General features: G+C 43.0%; 1 protein-coding gene across 1 annotated transcript in view; it reads right to left on the bottom strand.

Annotated features, from left to right (window-relative positions):
- Positions 1–14,141, bottom strand: part of IPO4 (importin 4) — a 3,494,625-nt gene that overhangs the window by 2,779,215 nt on the left and 701,269 nt on the right. The gene's annotated exons all lie outside the window — the stretch shown is intronic.

The following is a 14,141-nucleotide window of genomic DNA, read 5'->3' as shown; positions in this document are numbered from 1 at the left end:
TTTTCTCCGTCAACGAAGAAGTCGGTACCGTCGACAGTGGAGAAGCAAAAGAAATAATCGTCGACGGAAGACCCACCGACGACGAGCATATGGTCGACGATGAAATAGACGTCGTCGACGAGAACGTCGATACACTCCCGCTGTCGTCGTCGTCACCGTCATCGTTAAAGCTCTCGTCGACGTCATCGTCGTTGTAGCCATCGTCGTCGACACCTTCGCCGACGTTGAAGGGATAGGTATAGTCGTCGACAAGCTCGTCAACACCAGCATCGACGGATGGAGACTTGAAGGCACAGTCGACGAGCCCGTCGACGGTGGCACTGTTTTGACTTGTACCTTTGAAACCTTCGTCGCCAGAGTCTTTCGCAGCGTAGTCGACGATGGACTATTCTTAGCAGACTTCTCAGATGACAGAGAAAAAGGCTTTTTAAAAGGTTTATCAGTCTTTGCCACTGCTCCTGCTGAAGGTAGTCCTTCCCTCTCCTTTGCATCATGGTGAGGAGATTCGCTAGGACTCCGGCACTCAGACTCACGGGGGGTCTTTTTTGAGGCCTTTGCGTGACGGCCTGTAGATGGTGAAGGGGAAGCCCTACCCCTCTTCACTGACCTTCTGGATGAACAGGCAGTTGATGAATCATCGCTATCGCTTGATAGTGTCTCCTTCCTTGACTTCAGCTTGTGGAGCCAGGTGAGAAGGCGACCCTCACGGTCCCGGAGAGTCTTTGTGGAAAAGGTGCGGCAGATCTTGCTGTCCTGATCCTTGTGGTCCGCATACAGGCAGTAGATGCAGTCTTTATGCCTGTCCTCCACATACAACCTTTTCTTGCCACAGGTGGAACAAGCCTTAAAAAGAGCGTTCTTCTTCTTGTCAGACATTCCAAAAGAAAAATCCAACAATTCTGAATAAACACCTGCTGAAAAAACAGTAGAATATGGTTGAAATGAGCAGAGCTCAAAGGAGACTCCCAAAGCACAACGTGCGGTAGAAAATCTGAGGTTCTGAGGTTCTCTCAGGAAGGTTCTGTGGGGTGAGGCTATTCTGATTGGTTGTTGCTTTATTTTGGACCCTTTTACAAAAAGAGGTGGATATGCTACAAAATGTGATAAGGCCTAGGCCTTTCCATTTTTTTTTTTTGTACCTACTGCTATGTTATTTTTATTTACCGAGACGCCCATTCCGACGACGGGGAATTATACAAGCTATGGGAATCTATGAAAGTTCCAATACTGGAGTAATCAATAATCTACCCTCTCGGTCCTTGAGGGTTTTGTAGAAAAAGTTCTACAGATCTTAAATTCTTTTAGCTTATGTTGAGGGTAAAGGTAGTATATGCAACTCTTATGTGGATCTTTAGCATGCAGTGTATTCTTCCTGCATGATCCACACTACTTAAAAAGACCTTTCTTTTAAGATTCTGACATTCTGGGCTGAAATTTGGATATATACTGTTTTTAATATTCAATTTTGAATTTTTCACATTTACAACCTCTGGTTAGGGTGGGCCTTAGCGCGCTCATACTGCCGAGGTTTTCACGTCCTTCCTGGTCCTGATGAATGCCTGTTTAACTACAATTAGATAACAATTTGGGGGGTCTTGGCTCCAATTAGTAAGGCTGAATCTCGTATATAACAAAACAACAAAATTGCCAATACTGATATTGCATCTAACTATTCCTTCTCTGGTGTGTAGAAATACAATCTATGACACCATGAGCCAAATTTTGCTTATTTCCATTTTAATTCAACATCCTTTTATTTTTTGGAATGCAAAATTATTATTTTTTGAAAATAACACCACTATCAAAAAGAGAATAAAACATTTATAAATACAGCCAATAAACATCCAAAGAAACTCTTTTCAACATTCCATCATTCTACTCACATACCCCATTCAACTAGCATTTATAACCCACACTTATCAGCCAACATACATACACCACACCTTCAACGTGCCCTCAAATACCACTTAATAAAATTGCAACGCCAGGGGTAACAACCAAACATCACAGAAAATCTAAAGATAAACCTTAATGTGCACTACAAAAATGAAAACAGTTCTTTTTAGTGATTTATATCCAATTAACATTGCACACAAAACGACCAATACTTGAGACCAAAGATTGTTTGGCAAAACACAAAACAACACGCAAGGTCGACGCGTTTCGAGCCCACTTCTTGAAGGGCTCTCTTCAGGACCAAAATAACTGAAATACAAGGATGAAAAATCCTTATTACCTCAATGCCAAAGTGTTTATTCCACTATCACCAACAACAACTGCCAGTGTATGCCTGCTTACCTCGACTGCAGTATAAATTAATCCACTATTCAATACAGAAAAATGGGGTGTCTACAAAAAGAAGAAAGAATAAAATAAACAAATAATAATAAATCTTGTCCCCAAAGGTAAAACAGGAAAAAAGTAGTCCTAATCTTCAACTTAAGAAGAGAATGCCACTTACGTCAAAACGGGAACATTTGTCAATGTCCCAAATAATTACAGCATTATTGAGCGATAGTTTTTATCAAAACCGCTATAAAAATAAACAAACAAGGGTGACTAAATAATCTGTGGAGATCGTTATACTGTCCAATATTTTCACATGTTATACTAGACGTGTTACCTTAAGTCCTATTAGTGAGTCATCTTGTTAATTTAGTTGACATCCGTCAACACAATGTGGCAACAAAAGTGAATTGTCCGTCGTCAAAATGCCTCTATAAGAAAGGAAAAACTGCGGTAAACATAACCTCCACAGGTTTGTGCTGTCTAAAACATTTATCAAAACCGACAGTATGCATATGTCATGCACGATTCATTTGTGGAGCGTAAACAACAACCGATTAATTTTGGAATTGCTTGAACCTGAATTGATGCTATGTGAATATTTTTGTCCAAAAGGGACAATACGTGCACGCCGTGTAATATTTGGAGCGTTGACAACTCCTATGGATTCCTACCTTAAAAGTAGCAGCCTTCTTTTGCCCGTGCGACTCTTCGGTACGCTCACTCCATCGGTGTGGAGCACTGTAAGTAAAACGCGGAAGCGCGGTCACATGATAAAAGCCTCCTGCATCATGGGAACTTCTAAAGTGCTCATGGGGATTGTGGTTTGACAGTCAGACTCGAACGAAACTCTATTCGTATGAACCCACATTTCTGCATTTAAAAAAATCGAAATAAAGAAGGAAATGTGAATCCTTCAACATACATTTAAAAATCTTCTTTTAGCGATGCAACTTCTCCATTAAACTTGCTACCAATATTTATTGCGGTTTCTCCATTAATTATGTGTTGTTAAAGTTGCCGCAGTCTAAAAAGTCCAAGTTTCCACAGTTCGATTGCAATTTTAATATGACAGGTCTTAATTTTTATTAGGCCAGAGCTCCAACTACAAATGAATCTTTTTTATTCACTAATGCCCTATGATGATTGATACACAATTAACGTGGCCTCCCTGTATATTGAAACTTAACCTGACAATAGGACATACAGCATCACTATTGTGCCTTCATAGTTTGCATAGTTCTGAAAATTCGTTTAAGACATTGATCGTGGTGTTAAACCTCAAAATGGGCATGGCCTCACGTTGAATTAGTTTCTTTTCCAAATTGCCTCCTCCAGAATCTGATTCTACTTTGGCAATAACTGTCCATTTGAGATCTCTTTCAGTATGTTCTTTTATTTTCCAGTGATTCACCAAAGGTGCTGTTTCCACGTTTTTTCTGATTGTAGATGTGTGCTGTGTTATCCTCTGACGAATTTCTTGATTTGTCTTGCCCACTTAAATTTGGAACAAGGGCAGAGTATCCCATATACAACAAATTTGGATTTGCAATTAGTAAAGAGGTCATGTTTCCAATGGATCCCATTATGAGAAAACAGCAATCCCTCAATGGTCTGCTCACAACATGAGCATGAACCACAGTTAAGATGTCCAGTAACTGGTGCTAAACCCACATAGTCCCTGAGTGTTGGTATAGTCATTTTTGGCAACATGGCACGGACCACATGATTGGCAATACTTTTTTCTTTTTTGAAAGCAAAAAGGGGTCCATTTGAAAATGAATGATCCAAATTTTTAATCAAATGCCAATTTTGGTAAAGGATTTTCTTAAAGATGGATGATTGTGGTTTCTTTTGTAAGAGTGACTCCCGTGGTGTCCACCAGGCTCTCATCATGGCATTTTTTAGCAATTTTTTGGGGTACCCTCGGTCAGCCAATCTACTGGTCAAATTACTGACGTGCAGGAAGTATTCATCCTTAAAGGGACAATTCCGAAGGATTCTTAAGAATTGTCCAAACGGTAGGTTTTGTTTTAAACTTCTAGGGTGGGTACTTGAAAAATGGAGGACCTTGTTCCTATCTGTTGTTTTTTTTTAAAAGAGTTGTAATAAAGCCCCCATCAGAAGGATAGACTTCCACATCCAAAAAAGTAATTCGTTGTTTTGAATGATTGAGGCTGAACTTAATATCCTCTGTCCTTGCATTAAGCCAATTAAAAAATTCAATTAGTTGTTCTTGTGTTCCCGACCAGACCATAAAGATGTCATCAATATAACGCATCCAGTTCGTAATGAACTGCTGAAACGGATTGTTATAGATGAATCTTTCCTCATACATTGCCATAAACAGTATGGTTAGCTCAGGAGCAAATGGACAGCCCATTGCAACTCCTTTGATTTGATAAAAGAAGTCATTATCAAACATGAAAAAATTCTTGAGTGCAAAGCTGGCCAGCTCCACAACAAAATCTGTGGGTACCCTTACTGGTTTAGCTCTTGTTTCTAAGTAATGGGTTAAAACTGAAATACCATCATCTTGGGGAATTTGCGTATACAAGGATACAACGTCTAGAGTCACCATAACTACTTTATTTACTTCAAAAGTAATAGAGGTGAGTCTATTAATAAAGGCTGTTGTGTCCCGAAGGTGGGATGGAACATCATCAAGAAAGAGTTTTAGAAAATAGTCTACATATTTTGAGATGGGTTCAATCAGAGAGTCACAACCCGAAAGGATTAGTTACTTACCTGTAATCCTAGTTCTTTTCCAGGGGTATCCTCATCAAAGTCATAAGCACTAGCATATTACCGCCCTTGCGCGGTACACCGGAAACACAATCATATATGTGACAAACATATATGTATCTATCTATCTATCTATCTATCTATCTATCTATCTATCTATCCATCCATCCATCCATCTATTCATCTATCCAACTATCCATCTATCTATCTATCTATAATAAAAAAGCAAATGCAGCCTTTCATAACCAGAGCTGAATAATGCTGTAAGGACTCCCCTGTATATAATAACAATATATCCATTATAAACAATACATCATAAAAACAGGGAAGGAATAACAGCAAAGCACGTTTGAAAACTGCTTTAATGCTTAGCACCTAACATAGAAAATTCAGATAGGACTGAAAGCATTGACAGCTCACAGGCTGCATTGCAAAAAAATACAGCCTAGAAAATGTTAGAGAGCTAACTCATAGCAACATTGCAAAACTAGCACCGTGCCTTTAAGGCAGCCATGACCCCCAGCTTCCCATCATGCCTCATGGGTGACAGTTAGGTCAGTTGTTCTTTGCGGTGACACAAAGCCATGACACAAAGAGTTGACAATTCCTTAAAAATAAGGCTCCTTTGCCCGGGGAGGCGGGAGGGTTGCTTATGACTTTGAGGAGGATACCCCTGGAAGAGAACTAGGATTACAGGTAAGTAACTAATCCTTCTCTTCCAGGGGATCCTCATCAATAGTCATAAGCACTAGAATAGAATAGCGAGCCTCACCTCATCCACTGCGGGCAAAGGAAAATAATTAACAATCAAGCTCAAACAACTAAACTTGAAAACCCAGATATTTCTCTAATCTGAATAGATTTCTCAAGGAGGCCTGGCCTACTTGAGTGTCCGCCCTGGAGTCGGATTCAAGACAATAATGCCTTGTGAAAGTATGCACCGATCTCCAGGTTGCTGCCTTGCAAATTTCTGCCATCGGAACATCATGCAAGAAAGCTGTTGTAGCTGCTTTCCCCCTAGTGGAGTGTGCTTTAGGTGACAACAACGGGGTTTTTTTTGCCAGCTGGTAAGCCAATTTTATACAGGACACTATCCATCTCGAAATGGACCTTTTGGAAGCTAGAAAGCCTGTCCTCATGAAACCACAATTTAAAAATAATTGCTCTGATTTTTCTACGTCCTTCGTTCCCTCCAGATAGAATTTAAGCACTCTCTTAAGGTCTAAGGAATGGAGTGACCTTTCCGCAGTAGTAGCGGGATTGGGAAAAAAGGACGGTAAAGAGATGGACTGATTAACATGAAAATCAGATACAACTGTCGGTAGAAAAGCAGGGTGAGTCCTTAATACTACTCTGTTGTGGTGAAAGATAGTATATGGCTCTTTGGAAGACAGCGCTTGGATTTCGCTTACTCTGCGCGCTGTTGTAATCGCGACTAAGAAAGCGGTCTTCCATGTCAAATGCTGCAGCGTGGCTTTATGGATGGCCTCAAAAGGGGGACCCATCAATCTAGAGGACTAGATTCCATTCCCAAGGAGGAGAAGGAGGCCGAACAGGGGGATACACTTTCTTCAACCCCTGTAGGAAATCCTTGATCACCTGTAGTTGAAAAAAGGAAGGCTGGTCCGGAGACTTTCTGTAGGCCGTAATGGCTGCTAAGTGTACCCTGATCGAGGAATACTTTAAATCTGATTTGGCCAAGTACAGGAGGTAAGGAAGAATTACCTCCTCCTGCCCTGTGGTAGGATCAAAATGATTACGAGTGCACCATAAGTAGAATCTTTTCCACTTAAAGGAGTATGACGCCCTTGTCGAAGGTCTCTTTGCCTCCTTTAGTATTTGCATACAGTCCTGCAGTAAATTCAAATGTCCATATTGCAGGACCTCAGGTGTCATGCTGCCAAGTTCATTGAGGGAAGGTTGGGATGTAGAATCTTCCTGTCCATCTTGGTCAGAAGGTCCGATCTGTAAGGAAGCCTCCTGTGGGGGTGAACCGACAGCTGCAACAGGTCCGGGTACCACCACTGACGAGGCCAGTCCGGGGCTATCAGGATCATTGACATGTTGGACCGGATGAGTTTGGATACCACCTTCGGGATCAGAGGCAGGGGAGGAAAGGCATATGCAAATATTCCGGACCAGTCCATCAAAAGAGCATTCCCCCTCGACCCTGGACGGTGGAACATGGAGGCGAAGGCGTGGCATTTTTTGTTTTGATCGTCTGCAAACAAATCTATGGAAGGTTGCCCCCATTGATTTCTGCCACTACCTCGTCGTTTAGCACCCAGTCTGGCTGATCTTCGAAGTGCCGACTGAGTGCGTCCGCTCGCATGTTTTGTTCCCCTGGAAGGTGCACCGCTGTGACGGAGAGGCCTCGGGCTGGAAGCCAATGCCATATCTTTTAAGCTTCCAGGGAAAGAGGGCAAGAACGCGTACCACCCTGTTTGTTGAGGTAATACATGGTGGTCGTGTTGTCTGTTTGCATGAGGATTGAGTCAGACATGATCGAGGGCTGAAAAGCTTTCAGAGCTAGATGGACTGCTCGCAGCTCTAACATGTTTATGTGGTAGGATTGTTCCTTAACGGACCACTGCCCCTGCATCTGTAGGCAATCCATGTGCGCTCCCCATCCCTGTAGAGATGCATCCGTTACCAAGGATTGGGTTGGAACAGGTTGATGGAAGGGAACTCCCACTAAGAGGTTCTGTGGACGTGTCCACCATAGAATAGACGTCTTTGCTGCTTGTGAAAGCACAATTCGGTCTTCCCAGTGACCCGATGTTTGGTCCCACTTGTCCTCCAGGTCCTGCTATAAAGGCCTCATTCTCAGCCTGGCGTTGGTAATGAGGAATATGCAAGAAGCCATCGATCCTAGCAGAGAGGCCACTTGCCGGACCGTTGGACGATTTGTTTGGAGAAGAGCGTTGCACTTCTGTTGAATTGATGAAAGTCTCTGTTCCGAAGGAAACACTCTTCCTAGGCTTGTATCCATAGTGGAGCCTAGATAATGGATCACCGGAGTAGGCTGGTGAACCAATTTCTCCATATTCACGTGCAGACCTAGCATGTGGAGTAGAGAGAGACACATTTGGAAGCTGCTCTGTACTTGCTGAGGAGACGGACCTTTCAGGAGCCAGTTGTCCAAGTACGGATATACCAACAGACCTCTTCTGTGTAGAGCCGCCGCTACCACCGCCATGCAGTTGGTAAAGACTCGAGGGGCAGATTTTAGACCGAAGGGCAAGACCTTGAACTGGTAGTGATTGTTGCCCACCACGAATCTCAGATATTTGCGATGACGGGGAATTATAGGAATGTGGAAATACGCATCCTGGAGATCCACTGAACACATCCAGTCGTCTGCTTGCAGATGTGGACATATTTGATGCAGCGTCAGCATGCGAAATTTCTCCTTCAAGTTGGTCTTGTTCAGTACTCGAAGGTCCAGGATAGGTCTGAATTTGTGCTCCTGATCTCTTTTTGGTACTAGAAAGTACCTGGAGTACACTCCCTTCCCTCGTTGAGAGGGAGGAACTTTTTCTATGGCCTTTTTTCATAGAAGGGTTATCACTTTTTGTCGTAGCAACTTTAGCTGGTGAGGACGAGATCTTTTTGGAGGAATGTCCTTTGGAGACACACGGAAACGTAGTGCGTATCCATTGCGCAGTATACTGACCACCCAACGATCTTTTGTTATGTTGCACCACTCTTTCAGATGATGTGAAACACTTCCTCCCACTGGAGTGGGCAAGGGCGGCAGAGGAAGCTCTGGCTCATTGCTTCCCTGCTGATCTAGCTGTGGAAGAGGACTGCTGCTGATTACCTCCTCTACCTCTGTTCGATTTTCGGCTTTGGAACTGTGATCTTCCTTGGTTTTTGCTTTGGGACCATTGAGGGGTTTGAACCCTCTGTTGGTATCCCTTGCGCTGGTTGGGTCTGTATCTCCGCCTGAATTCTTTATTCTTCTCTAACCCCACCGCCTTCAAAGTGTCTAATTCGGCCTTCATTCGTGCCATCTCTTCATCTGTGTGAGAACCAAACAATGAAGAACCAGAAAAGGGCAGGTTAAGGATCCTCGGTTGAGCATCCGGTTTGAGAGCTGTAAGCCTTAACCAGGCAGACCTCCTTGCGCAAATGCCATGCGCATACGAATGCGCTGATAGTTTGGCACCATCCGCTGCAGTGCTAATCATTTGATTAGCCACCAGGGATCCTTCTGTAATGCCTTCCTCAAAGTCCTTTTGATCCTCCTTTGGTAGTTTCTCTTTGAAACGATCCAAAGAGTCCCATAAGGCTCTGTCGTAACGACCTAATAAGGCTGCTGCACTGGAGACTTTTAGTGATGACGCTGCAGACCCACAAACCTTTCGTCCTCAAGAATTCCTGGGACTTACTCTCTTTATCCGGGGGGACCAACGCATGTGCAGAGACTGGGTGCGTTTCACGTGCCGCCACGATGATAACTGAATCTGCAGGCGGATCAGTTTTCAAAAATACCGGGTCTGTATCAGCAGGTTTGCATTTTTTTTGTATTCTGGCAGGTGTAGCCTTAATCGCGGAGGGTGTTAGAAAAATGTCCATCACTGGTTCTATAAGCCCAGGAACCAGAGCTGGTAACGGACGAGAAGCATATCATTGGTGCAGCGTCTCAAAGATCACGGTCGTAGCAACTTGAGGAGTGGACATTTCAATGTTCAGCTTTTGGGCCCCTCTCTGTAGCACATCATGATATGTGTTAATGTCATCTATCGGAGACACTCTTGACTGAGGGCTGTCCGATAGAGTAAGCGAATAGTCTCTTTTAGAGGAGTGGGTGGAGGAAGATGACCATGAAGGAGATCTCCTTCTGTGATGGGACGTAGAAGGCCTGCGTTCGAGATCTTCCTGCACGGCGCTGATGTACCGGCGAAGGCGATCTATCCACCTCTTGTACCAATCTTTGTAGAGGAGATCTGTGGATAGGGCTAGTCTATTCCTCCTCCCTTCTTGATGCTCCCGCCGGAGCCTTACTCCAGTGATGGACTGGTAAAAGCCATCTTGGGGATAGGTGTACAGAAGGAGAGGCCCTCCTTTGATTGATAGGGACCTTTGCCGTGACCTCCTCGAATGATGTTCTGGGGACACAGATAGAGGATGAGTCGACGGACGTCTCGAGGAGTGTGAGGATGAGTGTCGTGACTCTGACTCAGTCACCAAAACCACTGAACCCTCTCCAGATCTAACTGATGTGGGTCTCGACGTCGAGCGTATAGCCCGCTCCGACGGAGCCCTTCGACGTCGATCTAGATCTTCTAGCCGTCGAACTTCGACCAGGTTTTGGGAGCGATCTCGGCGTTGACTCCGCTTGTTTCGACGCCGAATGTCGCCTCGACGACGGCAAGGTACTTCTTCGTCTCGACGCCGATCGTCGGTGGGATGACGACGGCGGAGGGCATCTGGTTCTCGACACCGATCGTCGTTGGATTGACGTCGGCGGAGGGCTTTTCGTTCTCTACGCCGATTGCTGCCTGGTTTGTGACGGCGGAGGACTCTCTCCCCTCGACGTCGATCGTCGTTTGAGTGACGACGACGGAGGACTTTTGTTCTTCGAAGCCCATCGTCGCAGAGTTGATGTCGGCAGTGGACTTGAACTCCGACGACGATCGCCGCCGGGTTGACAACGGCGGAGGCTCACGAATCCTCGACGTTGAATGTAGGGACGTACCTGCATACCTGCGTTCTCTCGACAGCGAGCCCACCGTCGAAGGTCGTTTCTTGCACATATGTCCCTCTGGTGGTTGTTTTCTCAGCGCCGAGCCCGACGCTGATGGATTCCTACTTCTCGAAGAGGATCTGGGCCTCTTAGAGCCCTTTCTCAACGGAGACCTGCCTCTGGAAGCCTTTTCTGCCAGCCCATAAAGACGTATACGCTCCCTGTCTTTCAAAGTTCTTTTAGAGAGAGGCTGGCAATGAGGACAAGTCTTGGGAAGATGATCTTTAGGCAGGCAGAGAATACAGACTGAGTGAGAGTCTGCCCTGGCCTTTTTTCCACAAGTGCAGGGATCAAAAAGGGATGGTATTTTGAGTGGGGAAAAAAATGCCAAAAATAGTTAGAAAAAGCAAACACCTTACTTGACTAGATATAAGACGTCGAAGTAAGATACATTTTCCTGAAAATTGTAGATTCTTTCTGAATAAAACCAGAAAAAGAGTGGAGCTGTGTAACCAGGGTCCTGATTGAAGGAGCCGGAAAGAACAACTGACCTGACTGTCACCCCTGAGGCATGATGGGTAGCTGGGGGTCATGGCTGCCTTAAAGGCACGGTGCCAGTTTTGCAATGTTGCTACGAGTTAGCTCTCTAGCCTTTTCTAGGCTGTAGTTTTCTGCAATGCAGCCTGTGAGCTGTCAATGCTTTCAGTCCTATCTGAGGTTTCTATGTTAGGTGCTAAGCATTAAACCAGTTTTCAAACGTGCTTTGCTGTATAGAGAGACAGATAGACAGATAGAGATACTATGGGTCTGCCAGGTAGACTTGTCTCATTTTTATGAACCTTAGGGAGGACGTAGAACACAGGAACTCGTGGATGCCTATTTTGCAAGAATTGGCATTCCTTAGGGCCCAAAAATCCTAGATCATTACCAATCTTCAGATTTCAAATAATTGACACTGGAGCTCAGATATCTGATTTCGTACAATCTTTTTGTAACATTTAACATCTCCCAGTTGTCTCAAAACTTCCTGCGTATAACTGGCAGAGTCCCAAACTACTAACAAGCCACCCTTATCTGCTTGTTTTATGACAATTGAAGTGTCATTTTTTAAGGATGTGATAGCTTCATTTTGCTCTTTAGAAATGTTGAATTTAACAAACTTTTTCTTTTTCTCCATGTTAGAGATTGCTGATACTTTTTCAAATGTCAAGACTTCCTTAGGTACTTTATTTGAAGGAGGACAAAAAGATGATTGTTTTCGGAGTCCAGTAACCTCTAAGTTGTTTGTAGTCATACTGTCTGTAAAAAAAAGTTTTTAAACTGATTTTCCGGCAGAATTCAATGGCCTCTGCTTTTAATTTGATGAAATCTGTAGGTCGTGAGGGGACAAAAGTCAATCCCTTTTCCAGGATGCTATTTTCTGCTTGAGAGAGGGGGCGATCAGACAAATTGAAAATGGGAGACTGAGTTGATTTTTGTAATACTGTCTCCGTGTTGTCATTTCCCACGGTTGGTTGTTGAATCGGCTCCGTCCTCTTTGCCTCTGTTGTCCTCTTCCTAAAAAAGGAATGGGTTGTTGTTGTCTCTGTTGACCTCTTCCTGCAAAAGAAGTTGGCTGTTGATAATTGTTACCTCTTTGATTAATATTAGAAGGACCTTCGTTACTATCGGTTTCACCACCTGACGAGGATGAAGTATCCGAAAATGTGATGAATTTATTCCTGGATCTTCCTTGAAATTCAGGGAGAAATCTCCGAGATTCTGCTCGTGTATAAAAATCAAGTTGTAAGAAGGGGTAAACGTTTTCAAGAGAGAAATTCTTTTTATCTTTTTCAAACTTTTTCCAAAAGAGCTTTTGAGTCAGTTATTAGTTGATTATTTTTTATCTCTGTTTCTAAGGTGACATTTCTTCCAATTGCTGTTGTGATATTCTATGAGCAGTTTCGACAGTAAGGACCATCAAGTCCCTACTACATTTTGTCTCAATACAACTGTAGCCTTTCTTGTATATTGGATCTATAAGGATAACAGGGATGTTACGTATTTGAAGGCCTCCAGGGATAGTCCCAGCCTTAAGATGTTCTAGAAAGAAATGGTCATGAAGATCAGTGCAAATTTGTTTTTTCTTTCAACGAATGAGTTTATCTGATTCATTCTGAGTTTTTGCAGATGCACTTAACGAGGCAGAAGCAAACAAGACAAAAAGATTCACATAACGTCAATTCATGTTCAAGCAATTCCGGAATTAATCGGTTGTTGTTTACGCTCCACAAATGAATCATGCATGACATATGCATACTGCCGGTTTTGATGTTTTAGACAGCACAAACCCGTGGAGGTTATGTTTACCGCCGTTTTTCCTTTCTTATAGAGGCATTTTGACGACGGATAATTCATTTCTTTGTCGCCACACTGTGTTGACGGATGTCAACTAAATTAACGAGATGACTCACCAATAGGACATGTGACAATATTGGACAGTATAACGATCTCCACAGATTATTTAGTCACCCTTGTTTATTTATTTTTACAGCGGTTTTGATGAAAACTAATTTACAGCGGTTTTGATGAAAACTATCACTCAATGCTGTAATTAATTGGGACAATTTTCCCGTTTTGACGTAAGTGGCATTCTCTTCTTAAGTTGAAGATAAGGACTACTTTTTTTCCTGTTTTACCTTTGGGGACAAGATTTATTATTTATTTATTTTCTTCTTTTTGTAGACGCCCCATTTTTCTGTATTGAATAGTGGATTAATTTATACTGCAGTCGTGGTAAGGCATACACTGGCAGTTGTGTTGTTGGTGATAGTGGAATAAACACTTTGGCATTGAGGTAATAAGGATTTTTCCTCCTTGTATTTCAGTTATTTTGCTCCTGAAGAGAGCCCTTCAAGAAGTGGGCTCGTAACGCGTCGACCTTATGTGTTGTTTTGTGTTTTGCCAAACAATCTTTGGTTTCAAGTATTGCTCGTTGTGTGTGCAATGTTAAATGGATACAAATCACTAAAAAGAACTTTTCATTTTTGTAGTGCACATTAAGGTTTATCTTTAGATTTTCGGTGAGGTTTGGTGGTTACCCCTGGCGTTGCAAATTTGTTAAGTGCTATTTGAGGCCAGGTTGAAGGTGTGGTGTATGTATGTTGGCTGGTCAGTGTGGGTTATACATGCTAGTTGAATGGGGTATGCGAGAAGAATGATGGAATGTTGAAAAGAGTTGCTTTGGATGTTTATTGGCTGTATTTATAAATGTGTTTATTGTCTCTTTTTGATAAAGTTGTGTTATTTTCAAAAAATAATAATTTTGAATCCAAAAAAAATAAAAGTATGTTGAATTAAAATGCAAATAAGCAAAATTTGGCTCATGGTGTCATAGATTTTATTTCTACACACCAGAGAAGGAATATTTAGATGTAAT

Source organism: Triturus cristatus, chromosome 1_1 (genome assembly GCF_964204655.1).
Source record: "Triturus cristatus chromosome 1_1, aTriCri1.1, whole genome shotgun sequence".
Lineage (NCBI taxonomy): Eukaryota > Metazoa > Chordata > Amphibia > Caudata > Salamandridae > Triturus > Triturus cristatus.
The sequence above is the reverse complement of the archived record's forward strand: the minus strand, read 5'-3'. Positions and strand labels throughout refer to the sequence as shown.